Source organism: Peromyscus californicus, unplaced genomic scaffold (assembly GCF_007827085.1).
Source record: "Peromyscus californicus insignis strain IS unplaced genomic scaffold, ASM782708v3 Scaffold_6__1_contigs__length_162567912, whole genome shotgun sequence".
Classification (NCBI taxonomy): Eukaryota; Metazoa; Chordata; class Mammalia; order Rodentia; family Cricetidae; genus Peromyscus; species Peromyscus californicus.
This window is the reverse complement of record NW_026294584.1, coordinates 106,288,982-106,302,253: the sequence shown is the minus strand read 5'-3', so window position 1 is coordinate 106,302,253 and position 13,272 is coordinate 106,288,982. Positions and strand designations below refer to the sequence as shown.

The window sequence follows — 13,272 nt, the reverse complement described above, 5'->3', positions numbered from 1 at the left end:
AGAGAGACTGGAGATGGGGAGGCCAGGGAGACTAAGAGGAGAGCCTCTGAGGCCAGATGAGGAGAAGAGCAGGGGAGCAAAGAAATGAGGAGCCACAGAGGAAGATGAACAGAGGCACCTAAGGAAGACTGATGGAGCAGAGAGGAGCCATTGTCCCAGCCCTCTACATCCCCCCAGTACCCCTCATTCCTGCAGTCCATGTTCTAGGTGCCAGAGAAACTTTAGCTAGCCGCCCCCTGCACCCCATCATTCTCTGAGTAAGACACAAAACTTCACAGCTGCCTTCGATGCCATGATGATCTGTCAGCACCCCACTACCTCTCCTGCCCTCCCCTTGCTGAGTCTCAGCATGTGGCCTTCCCACTCCAAGCACATGCTGTCCCCACTGCTTGGAATACATTCCCTTCAAGAGTGCCCAGGTTCTGTCCTCATTCCCCATCCCTATTGGTGAGGTCCTCTTGGCTACATTTCCCTCGCTCCACCACGTTTTTCTCCACAGCGTGGACATGAAGCACGCCATGCCCATGCATCCACTTATAAATACTCAAGTACTCCGTGAAGGCAGGACTCTGTCCTAGACACCTGTGTCGGCCGGTGCCCACAGGATGAATGAATGCATGCCCCAAGGGCAGTGAGGACTGCCACCAGTCCTTCTGGGTCTCCAGACCATGGACGATGCACAGGTGGAGGCAGCTGTGTGTGACGGTGCTCTTGAGAAGTTTGTCAACGAAGGGAGAAAAGCAACAGGAGAGAGTTTAAGTTTTGCTTTCAGGTGCAAGTCAGCTGAGCGCGTTTGAAGACCAGGAGAAGGAACTGATAGGGTGGTCCAAAGGAAATGGATGGAGAAAGGGGTCCAGGCATGGGACAGTTGGGCCTGCAGCACCCTTGGAGACAGAGATGGATTGAAGGATTTATAAAAGGTGTCTCTGTCATGGGTGAGGCACACCCAGGCACAAGGGCAAAGTAATTGCATGCGGATGTGGGTCATCCAGGGAGGACTGAAGGGCTATAGTCTTCAGGAGCAGGAGCAACAACAGTCTGCCAAAACGCATCAAGTGCCCACTCTATACCAAGAACTGGGGAAAATTCCACTTGTGACACAGTCAAAAATCAGTGTCATGAAAAACTCGTGGCTGTCTCTGGGAACAGTGACAATCACGCCTGTTCTTGTGTCTCTTCTTTTATAATTTGTGGGCACTATGAAGATTAAAGTCCAAACCGCAGATAGACTTTTAAAGCTGTGCCGACAGAGATCGTGGCTGCGCATGCGCATGTGCATGCTGACTTTGTGCCGGGCCGGATTTGCGCTTGGCTTTTTACTCAGCTGTGCCCTGGTTTTTGTTTGTCTCTGTGATTATCTCTGGGGCTAGCAGACTGCCCAAAGAGCCTAACAGCAGTGGCTCAAAAAAACAGGAGAGCAGTTTGTCTTTCCCTCTGACTATGAAAAGCCAGGATCCACATAAGCTGGACTCGGGTAGCTCCAGCGCATGGTCAAGGCCATGGATGCCACTCGGCCTGACTCCGCCTTCTTCTGGGTGTTCCATGTTCCAAGACAGCTGCAGAGTTCCAGTCATCACATCCACATCCAAGCTAGAAAGAACAGCAAATAAGAAGACAAAGCAACAAAAAGATCCTACAAGAAGCCTTGCTAGCCACTTCTGCTTAGAACTCACTGGGCAGCACTGGTCCGTCACTTACAGCCGCAAAGAAGGCTGGGAAATGTAATCGTTTACCTGGGCATGTGGCAGCTCAGACCCAAATCTGAGTCCCAGTCCTGAGGTGCAGGAAATGGGCAGGGATGACAACATCACCCCCCGACCCCCTCCCTCCTCGACAGGGAACATGGATGTCAATGTGCAGCACGTATTCTACAGGACCCAGGCAGCCACAAGGAGAGTGTCCATCTGATCTGTGTTGGTCTTCAGTTTCCAGAGCAGGGTTGGGCACATAGCCGCTTCAACAAATATTGATTGGCTCCAAAGGAGCTATGCGCCTCTTGTATGGAAAGGGTGTCGTCATCCCTATTTGTGTGAAAAAAGAAATAGCCACAGAGCCACTGCGCTTAGCATGCTCCCTCTCAGAGCGGGGAAGGGATCGTGGCCACACAGCAGATCACAGCCAAGATGAGAACCTGCATGTCCAGAGGTACATTTCAGAAGAAACCTGATGGGGCCCGAAGGTGTCTCTGGCAGGGCCACTGTTTCCTGAGACACTGAAATCTCACCACTGCCCACGGACTTAGCCATGAGTCACAGTGCTGCTGGAAGGCTGGGTAGATGAAGAAAATAATTAATAGCTTTCGACCAAATTCAGGGCGAAACTGGCAAACAATGAACTTGAGGCCGGAGAGGGTTTGTTTCCCACTAACAGTCCATCTCTGTGGGTCACAGCATTGTCGGCGGTGAGGCTTTTCCAGTAGACCATGAAGACCTGCACATGCCCAAAATATGTAATCCCTTAATAAGTGCCCAAGAAACCCCGCGCTGGCCCCCTGACAAGTTGCCACCCGAATCCCAAGAAGTGTTTCAGCCCCCAGAGAGGAATCAAAGTCCCCGTTATTAAAATGGGTTATTTATGGCTTACGGCAAGTCCTCCAGACCCCTGACACTCCGGAATGAGCTCAGAAATGAACGCTTTGATATTATCACGGTCAATCCATCTCTCAGGTTCCTTTACCCCTTGTTCATGGTTTCTGTGTTTTTATTCCCCTGAAAGGCATGTAGGGAAGAGGAATTTCATTCAGAGCACAAAGGAATGATGGGGACTGCATTAGTTCCCTCCTCAAGCTGCCTTCTGATCACAGCCCTTTTATGAAGGTACAGCTGACTTCCTCCAGTAAAGGTGGCCAGGGAACAGAGCACCCAGGGGCAGATGGACAGCTCCAGGAGACAACCTCCTTTCACAGAGGTTTGGTAGGACAGTACACCATCCACCACCCAGCAGCCAGCCTGGGCTGAGTTCCCTCTCACAAACCCTTGGTCTCAGTGTCTCCCTCTGCAGAGGGCTGCAATCAAAAATGTAATATCGGGCCAAATCTTCTTTTAGTGGCCACATTCCTATGTACTTCTTCCTGGTCCACTAATGACAGGTGACAAAGGATCCCAGAAACTTCTGAACTTGAGATCAGACTGGGTGTAGGTAGCCTCAGTAGGGGAATTCCAGGCTTGGGAGGTAGACTGAGGCACTGGGCTGCATTAAAGCCTTGACATCACTGTGGGATGATGGCAGTCTCTCTGCCCTCAGGCTGCCCCTACAGGGTGTGAACACTGACCAAGCCATGCAAGAGATGTGAGCCAATCACAGAGTGACTGTGGGCCTAAGTTTCCCCAGAGGATTGTTTGGATGGTAAAGGGCTCCAGCTTGGAGAATGGAGGTGTGAAGACACTAACAGTTTCCAAGGAGCCTGTATCTTTTGCTGCTGTTGCCTCCAAGTTGCCCCAGACTTCTACTCCGCCCATGGAAAGCAAGATGGCCACCAGGTACAGCACCCTCAGGAGGCCCCTCATTGGTCTGTCTTAGTCATGTAATCATCCCAAGTACCCAATCATGGTGCCCAGTCAAGGCATGCTCTTCTCTAATTGACCACGTTGATCACATGTGCCTTGAAGCATGGAGTGATAATTCTCTTGTCTTCCCTTCACCTAAACAGTGATCTTCCCTCAGAAGAGAAAAATGGGAGGTAATGGTGGGCTGCATGATGCCGGCATCAGGAGGCTGAGGCAGGGGGATTGGACTCCTGGGCCTAACTGTGTTACAAAGTGAGACTCTGCCTCAGAAAAGCAACAGGGAAGAAGGAAGAGGAGAAGAGAGGGATGGAGGAGAGGGGAGAGAGAAGAGAAAGAGGAGGGAGGAGAGAGGGAGGGAAAGAGAGAGTGAAGAGAGGGAGGAACGAAGGGGAGAGAGGGAGGCAAAGTAGGTGTTGATCAAATCCACTAGAGGCCCAGGACTTTGAACATGTTAGCATGTACACGTGCCTGACACCCAATGCCAAGGACATTCACCTACTTTGAGTAATTAGGGTGGACCAGCCCTACCCACCTGTTGCCTTTCCATCCTCATACAAGAACACACTGAGCACTGCTTCAGGCCCCTGTCTAGCCATACTACCACCAGTGCCAGCAGGATGTTGAATCAATACGACCTTGTGCATGAGCTGCTCTAGGTAGCTCCTGAGGCTAGGGATTAGAGTCTATGCCAACAAAAGCCTGAGGTCAGGGACTGCCATGCCCTTTCCTTACCCACAGTCATCAAAGTCACCCTATCTTACAGCTAAACCCCATCTTGGCCAGCAGTATGTCTACCTTGCTCTTCATCCCCCTGAGGGGATGCTCATTGTCCATGCAAGTTCCAACATGGTGGGTGCTTCATGCAATAGCAGTAGTGCTTGCTTCTACAACAGTCCCCAACCTACTACTAACCGTCTGGATACATGTATGCATGTATGGACAGGTAGATGGAGGTATGGGTGCATGCATGCATGAATACAAGGGTGGACAAGTGGGTATGTGAGTAAATGGGTGGCTGGGAGATTATATGAATGCATGGGTAGATTCACCAATAGATGAATGCATAGGTAGATGGGTGGGTGGATGAGTGGATTGGGTGGGTGGGTAGGTAGGGGTGACGGATGGAGAAATGGGGGAGGTTGTAGCTAGAGTTTTCCTGCCTTGCCCACAGTCAGGACAAATCTTTGTCACCTGCCAGTCCCACAGCCGCTCAGACCCAACCAAGTAAACACAGAGACTTATATTGCTTACAAACTGTATGGCCGTGGCAGGCTTCTTGCTAACTGTTCTTATAGCTTAAATTAATCCACTTCCATAAATCTATACCTTGCCACATGGCTCATGGCTTACCGGCATCTTGACATGCTGCTTGTCATGGCGGCAGCTGGCAGTAACTCCTTCCGCCTTCCTGTTCTTTCTTTTCTCCTCTCTGTTAGTCCCGCCTATACTTCCTGCCTAGCCACTGGCCAATCAGTGTTTTATTTATTGACCAATCAGAGCAATTTGACATACAGACCATCCCACAGTAGGAGGTGAATTCAAAAGTGGGTATATGGTCATATAGATGGAAGACATGTCTTCCAAGGTAGCGCTCACTTTCTCCCAGACACTAGGACTGGGGAATAGCCCTTACTCAGCCTGGGCTACTCCCTCCTCCAGTCAGTCCTTAGGCAGAGAGGATCCCAGCCCACGGACTTGCCTGCGTCTCCCAGCCACAACCATATTGGAACACCCCTACAAATGTTTGTGAGCAGCAGTGCCTGGGTCTCTGAAGCCAATTCCTCCCAACGCTCCTCATTAAGAGAGGTGTCTCTTGCCCAGCTGCCCCTTCTAAAAATAAAATAAAATAAAAAACCCAGACTACAGCTGTCTTGTTTCAAGAGTGTTAGCTACAGCATTTAAGGGGTCTGGAGATTCGAGGGGGGAAGTAGTGATCCCCTCCCTCCCAGTGGGCTCTATTCCTTAGGTAATAAAACCTGAGGGCATTTGCTTCCCTGAGCTACTGAGCACCCAGCATGGAGCCACATCTTCTCCCTCTCGCCGTGTGCAGCTTGTGGCGTCAGAACTGACGTTATTTCTAGTTGCTTTCCCTTCAGAGGTTTCCTGCCAGTGTGGCAAGACCATCCCATGGCTTCAGACCATGCCTGTCTTAGCCCAGCTGTCTTCTCCCAGCCTTGAGCAGAGAGGAGGTTCATTTTCCTTGGAATGGGTGACAGCACAGGAGCTCAGTCTCAGGGCCAGGGTGGAGCCCCAGCCCCCCTCTTCCCCAAGATTCCTTACCAGCCTCTACTTCTCTCCTCATCCCACACTTCAGTCCCCCACGTACCAGAAGTTTCCAAAAACTCAGCCCTATGCCCCACCCCTCCATTCCTTAACGAATCATTGAGAGATGGAGAGAACCGAGCGTGTATTGTGCTTTCCAGTGAGAGTGAGGTCTGTAGAGATGGGCTTGCCCCAGGCTCTCTCTCAGGACACAAAGAGAAGACTAATTACAGCCATCAGCACACTCCTGACTTCCTAGGCGGAGCACAGCAGATTCCACATGAGGACTTTCCATGCTAACCCATGAGTCACGTGGCCTCTCAGGAGGGCTTAATTTGCCTAGGTGTAAATGGGAAAGGACTCATAGCCATATGAGTGTCATGAAGACAAAATGAGGTTACCTATGTGGGGCTCGAAAGATAGGACCCCAGCCTCTGCTGAGCACCTGACCCATGTCTCCATCCCTCACCACACACACGCTCTTTAAAGTGTTTCCCATTGTACAGCTGGGGAAACTGAGGTTCAGAGAGGAATGAGGGTCTGCTGCTCTCCTGACCGGAACTATCATGTGCTCTGTTGATTAAGAGAGTCACAGTGCCCACCCTTGGGTCCCTTCTGACCTACTTCTAAGTGCACAGTCATGCCCACTTTCCTTTCCAGGAAGCAGTCCTGGCTGAGAAGAGCCGTAGTTGGGGGAGCCTTCCTGCGTTCCTGAGAGACCACAGGTGACTGTCACTCAATGCCCACTCTGGCCTTCCTTGTCACCCCACTTCCCAATGGTGCCGTGATGACCACCGGCAGGGTAAGGAAGAGCTGTGGCCAGGACAGGGACACTAAAGCTAGGTTCCCTGGAAGACCTGGGAAGTCCAGGCTCAAAGAACCGAGCTGCGTGGCTTGGAGCAAAGGGCAAGAAGCTGGATTTGAGTGAAGGTTCCATCCTCTACCTAAAGGGCTCAGGGCAGTAGATAAGGACAGCGGGTCAGCTGGCTTCCCATGGGCTCCTTGCTGAGCAGGAGCTGGCCTGTGGGTCGATGTGCTGGGATGTGGGGCAGGAAGACAAGGGGACTTCGGTTGCTGCCGAGAGGTATTGATTCCAGGCAGTAGGCACTGTGCTGGGACCCAGCCAAGAGATGAGGTCATGAAGGACAGGACGGTGACTCCGGGGGTGGTGGTGTCCCAGCCGATGACGTGATTGCCAGCCATGAGGAGTCTGCCTGGAAGACGGAAACTCTCTCCTTCCTTCTCCTTGGCAGCCTCCTCACCCCATCCCAGCATGTCTGGGAGGAGGCCCATTGGGCCTGTCTTCTGGATGTGTGACCCTGGGTGAGTCATCACCTCTTTGGGTTTCTAGGGGCATCCCACAGCTCCAAGAATGCCCCCAGTATTGACTTTGAGCAGTTCCCACCATGGCCATCAACAACTCCTGACTACCACACATAGCTGCCTCGGTTTCCCCATCTTGTACTTGTACTTAGGTATAAGAGGCAGCCTTCCTCCCAGCTCCACTAGACTGTCTCCATGTGGAATAGGTGGTAGCGGGTTAGAGCCTGGTCGTGCCACACAGGGGCTGTGAGGTGTGAGGTGAGTTGTCTCTCTGCTCTATGCCTGCCTTCCCCATGAGGCCTGTACAGAACTTCTCTGCAAGGGGGCCAACAGTTGGCAGGAGGGCGTGGCTAGGTACTCTGGGATATCATCCTGCCATATGTCCTGGAGGTTCCAATTTGCCTCTCAGCTCCAGAACCACAAAGCCCTGAGTATCCTTAACTTCCCCTCCAACTTGACTCAGGAATGGAAGCTGGGCATCTACACTGCAGGATTTGGTGTCTATACTCGAAGGCTTGGCATTTACACGCCAGTGCTTTGAGTCTGTACTACAGCACTGAGCATCTACTCTATGGGGATTGCGTGCAGATGGTGTCTACACTGCATTTCTGGATGCCTATACTGCAGGGCTATACTTCAGTCTAAGCCAATGGGGGCAGGGGGAATAAGTCTTTGAGACAAGAACAGAATCAGCTGGGAGAAGATGAGACCTAACTGGGAACTGTGGTTACAGGGAAGCCACTGGGCCTCAGGAGAGAGATGGGTAGCTTAGAGGTCCATGGTGTTACCTCCACGGACTCAGGTACCACCACCTCTTCCTTCTCCCAGTGTGTTTCACCTTCTCTTTCCTGCCTGTAACTTTGACACACCAGACACAGCTGTCACAGGGCCTTGGCACAGGCTGTGCTCTGGAACACCTTGATCAGAGGCTTGATTGCACCCTTTCATTTCGCAGGTCTCTGCTGAGGTGGTGTCTTCCTAGAAAGCCCCTGGCCAGTGAGTCACTGATTGACGACCTCTGCCTTCACCCTACTTCACTTCCTGCTTAGTTTTGTGCTCAGAACCCACACCAGAGTCATACTCAGACCCTGAACGTTAGAGTAGAAGCTGAGCTCCCATGCAAATAACTACCCCTTCCCACTCGCCCCCGCGGCCCCATGGCAGCCGCTTCCCTTCAGCCCAGGTCCCAGGGAGAGCCTGCCCTCTAGAGTCTTCATAGAGCAGGGTTCCATCCGAAGCGCAGGCATTCCTGGGTGCCCCTCCTGCGCCCCCGGCAGGCTGACGATCAGGCATGTGTGCAGACAAGTGGATTCCATGAGGAGCCGAAAGAGCAGCCCAAGGCCAGGGAGGCTGCCATCCAAGGGGACCGCCATCCCTACAGGGGGAGTCCCAATGCTGCTCAAGACCTTGCTCCTCAGTCTGTACAGCTTGTTTTCTGTTTTAGGAAACCTGGGACATGGCCGCTTGTACCAGTCCACTCCTCAGACCCAAGTCTGTGCAGAAAGGCACAGATTACATTCTAGCGGAGTCAGCCACAGGCTCCAGCCCTGTCTTCCACTTCACATGGCACTGGACCCTCAGTCTTGCATCTAGGAGTGGTCTGTGATCAACCCTCCAAACACTTGGATGGAGGCTAAAGCTCCACAGCAGCTTCTGGGAGCCTTTCTAGGGATGTAACTGACACCTCCACTTGGCTCCTTTCCCTTCCGTCCTCCTTTGACCTTCCGTGTAGACTTAAGATATGAGGGCTGGAAACCTGCCGCCATCTTGGGCCTCCCCCTTGGTTTGGCAGAACCAGCAGCTAGAAGGATGCTGGTTCCCTCTGTCCAGCCGGCACTGGAAAGCTTAAATGTGAGAAAGATAACATTCCTGTCTTGTTTAAGCCCCCGGGGCTCCCTTTCACAGCCCAGCCCTCTCCTGCATGCAGGGTTCCATGAGATCCAAGTTAGATGCTGTCTTGTGTGCAGCCAGACAATGACTCAGGGCAGAGCCAGGCCAAGCTGGAGCACCTGTCTTGTCCTGTTCTGTTGAGTCACCAGGCCCTGTTCCCCCAAGGTTTCCTTGGCCAGCCCCCTCCTCCTTCCTGCCCATCATGGCCCTGTGGCCATCACAAGGCCTAGGCTCAGCCAAGGGAATGCCGAGCCCAAGCAAGGCTCTGTCCTCCTGTGTCTCATTGGCTACGCTACTGACACAGATCCACCAGAACTGGGCACTCTTGGCTCCTGATTCACCATTCAGTACAGTCTCAGGACCAAGGTTGTCAGGGGGCCCTCTTCTTGTCAAATGGTGGGTGCTACTCAGACCCCTCAGGGGCAAGGATTAGTGCTGCTGAGCTGGGACAAGGAAGCTGGTCCATACTCCAGACTGGAATCAGCTTCCTGCCCTGGGCTCTGGGTCCAGTTCCGGCCCCACCCTATCACCATCCCAGACCAAGACCAGGATTCCCTAAGGCTGGACTGCTCTCCCCTAGGCACCTGCTGCTGTGACTTCTGTGTCCTGAGAGTTCCATCTCCATTTGCGTGATGCCAAAGCTTGGCCAAGGATTTCAGAGGCTCCCTTTCTCCCCAAAAGGAAGAAGGGGAGCAAGTCACTAAGACCTGGCTATAGTCACGCACAATATTCCAGGATCCTCGCTGGCTCTATTTCTTCACCAGGCTCTTCTGGGGCCAACCTAGTTTACAGATAAGGACACTGAGGTCTGGGAAAGCTGGGAGAGGGGCAGCTGCCCAGCCTGGCCTGCCCCCACCCTACCCCTGCACCTTGGCCCTCCCAGCACTGTCCCGGTTGGGACAAGACTCCAACTTGCAGGAGAGATTAGGACTAAGGAGAAAGAACGCTGTCCTGGCCCCGCGCATGCCCTGAGTATTTAAATTCTTTTTCATAATTATCTCAGATAGTAATTACTGCCGAAGCAGATGCGCTTATCGCAGACAAGAAGCCACCTGCCTTCCCATTTTTGTCAAAAGTGGAAACTGACATTATTTTTGCGATTTGCTTCAATGGCTGTTTTCACTGTAAATACCACCTTCACCACAAGGAAAATAACCTTGGAGACGTAGGGGGTGTCCAAGGCTCGGGGCTATTACTCTGATCCGGCTGTGGGCATTGCTCAAGGGCTCGAGGAGAGAGAGGAACATGCTTCCGCAAAAAGTACAGCTGGGGTTCACTCCTAGGGGAAAGGTTGGGTACCCCTCCCCCACCACCCTCCCCTCCCCCTGCCCCAGGGCTGCTACCCTCTGGAATTCCCCACCCACCACAAACGTTCTCCGAGTTCTCAGGAGGCTGCCCCTTCAAGGGCTGGCCACTCCGAGCCCTCTGCTCTCTCACACCCTGATACAGGGGCCTTCAGTAGCAAGAAAGGACAGCCCGAGAACCCTCCACCAAGGGAAGGTCCTGCAGCTGGGCAGGATACTCTACTTACAGGAATCAGGTGGGAATCCCAGGCCTGGATCTGCCACCCTCTCTGGTCCCCAGTGTCCCCTCTGTCCAATGGGCAGTCCTGGAGGATCTTGACTAGCTTTCCTAATGAGAACCAGATGAACAAATCATTCCTCCTGGCAAGCTTTCGGCATGAACACCTGAGGTCTCTTCCTCCTTTCAGCCCCAAGTCACAAATGGCGTTGCTATTGTGACTGTCAAGAACTGTACAACCCACGTGCTGGGTACCTGGCAGGCACTGTGCATTGGCATCACTGATCTTGCCCTCAGATCCCATACTATAGGTCCATTCTCACCCCGGTTTTTCACTTGAGGAAACACTCAGGACAGATGACTTGGCCACAGCCACAGCAAATCTGCTAAAACACACTGTTACTAAGCACTCAATATTCTGTTCCCTAAGATGAAATTCTGATTGCTCCCATTTCCCGGGTGGAGGCACCGAGGTTCGGAGAGATGCACCTCAGGTTGGAGCAAGTAGAGAGGCAAGGTTGAGCACAGAGGGACTGAGAGGGAGCCCTGCAGTGTTTAGTCTGGCTTCTGGAAGAGTCCCCGCTGGCCTGCCACCTGTACCTCCTCACAGCTGCGTCTTCTGCTGCCCCCCTGTGGTCAGAAAGGATTGACGGGGCTTCGAGCTGTGAAAGCTGAGGGTTTGCAAGAGTGTTGCTGGGAGTGCCTGCCAGGGTCAGGAGGCAAGAGTGCCTAAGGGCACAGCCCTGCCCTGGAGTCCTTCTCAGTCACCATTAACACACACACACACACACACACACACACACACACACACGCACACACGCACACACACGCATGCACGCACGTAGGCAAGCCCCTTCCCATCCTTTGTCCTAGCAGTTCTGTCTTCCCTGGCCTTTTATCTCCTTCTAACAGGGTCCCTCAGCTCTACCCATTGTTCATCTTCATAGTTTTCACCATTTAAGACCATGATGTGGATGTATTGATTATCCATGTGCAGAAAAGAACCTGGCCTAGGTACCTCACGGTAGACTCGGACTGGGCTCTCTTCCTCCTACACGCTTCTGGACTGTGAATTTGAGCTGATTCAGCTTCAGGCCCTCTTTCATAGTGGGTCAAGCAGCGGGTCACAAGCCTCGCATCCAGCGGCTGCAGCCTGTCCTTACTCTGATGGCGCGGTTCATTAGCACGCGCCTGCTGCGGGATGCTGCCCACCACACCTGCACTCAGTTGGGTAGCCTCCACGGGACACGGACTGTATGGCGCAGGGGAACAACTAGGTACCCAAGGATCGAGAATGGTTGTCTCTTCTGGGAGGAAGAGAATGGCCTGGCACTGAATTTGTTTCCCAAATCAGCCTGGTGGAGCCTCTCATTGGTCCTGTCTTCCCGCAAGGAGAAAAGTTTGGTCCAAATGTCTTCTACGCCTCGCTAGCACCTGCCAGGACACAGTGCCACCTGCTCAGCAACCTGCTTCTCTGTGCTTCCACAGCCAAGGCCCCAAATCGCCAAACCCACTAGTCAACTGCGCTGTGATTTAGGTTTCCCCGTCGCAACCCTGTGAGCCTGTTACTTGCAGCAATCTCATCTCACAAGGCAGAAAACCAGGTACAGAGAAGTCGAGGGACTTGCCTAGGTCTCACAGCTGGGAAAGGTCAGAACCGAGATCGGAACCCTTGCAGAACAGGGCAGTAGGCTTCAGGGTCCACGACCTGCACTGTACTGAAATCCAGGGTGTACCAGCCTTGAGTTCTGGAGCCGAGACCTGCTGTCAGCAGGGATAGACACTCAGAGCGTGTGGCCTTCGGGTGGAAAGTTCTAGGGCCTGCACCTCATCTCTCTATGGATCCGCGCTGAGCGCCCTGGCACCTGTGCGTTCTGCGGCCGCGCGCACTGACGGACGATGCTCGCAGCGCCCCCTGGCTGCGTCCCGCACCTTTGGCGGCGATGGCTGTGCCAGCCCAAAGGCGCAGGGCCGCGCCGGGGACCAGCACTCGCCAGCTGAGCCTCGCCACCTGCTGTTGGAGGTCGGGCTCCTCCCAAGAGCCCCTGCTTGCCTGTCCAGTGGCTCCGGGCCAGGCTGCAGGTTAGAGCCCAAGGTCATTAGCAATACTACGGCCTGGCCCCTGTCAGCCCACTGTGCGCAGCTGTCCCGTCCTGGGTTGCTGCGCCCAGGAGGGACCCAAGGATGCCCACCTGTGGCCACACTGAGGACTGCGATGCGCACCCGCCAGGCCCACATTCTGCCCCTGTGGACCGGAGCGTGCAGCGGCGTCCAGCCTGCTTATCACCGCGGAGAGGAGCGCAGGAAATGCCACCGCCAGGGGCACGGAAAAAGGCGGAGTCCCGGCCCTAAAGTCTCGTGGGTTGGGAATATGCCCCTAGGTCGAGTGCCCTGGGGCCTGATCTTCCGGCTACACTGCCCTGTCCTCCAGAGCTTCACAAGCTGGTGACGCAAACAGCACTTTGGGGAGGAGCTGGGGGAAAAGTACAGCCAGAATGACGCCTGCCCTCCCCGCCTCCACCCGCCGTCCACCCCGCCGTAGCCCGCTGTAGCCACTGGTCCCTTCACAACCAGACCTCAGGCAGCGGGGGAGGGGGTAGCCTAAGGCAGGCCCCAGTCTAACAAAGGGCTGGATGCTCTCTAGGCCCGAGCCAAGACTGTTTCCATGGTAACCCTCTTCTAGAATAAAGCAAAAGCTCCTTTCCCCAACATGATACCACTGACTGTGAGATGGGGAGCCCAGCATTAGAACACAAATGGGGAAACTGAG

At 53.7% G+C, this 13,272-nt stretch overlaps 1 long non-coding RNA gene across 1 annotated transcript in view; it reads right to left on the bottom strand.

Moving 5' to 3' along the window:
* The window catches only part of LOC128098592 (uncharacterized), a 115,117-nt gene extending 102,109 nt beyond the window's left edge, over positions 1-13,008 (bottom strand). The window contains exons 1-2 of the long non-coding RNA XR_008214293.1: positions 12,695-13,008; positions 10,513-10,613 (exon numbers count right to left, since the gene is read on the bottom strand). This is a non-coding gene — a long non-coding RNA (uncharacterized LOC128098592). The remainder of the gene's footprint in view (positions 1-10,512; positions 10,614-12,694) is intronic.
* Between the last annotated feature and the right edge of the window lie 264 nt (positions 13,009-13,272).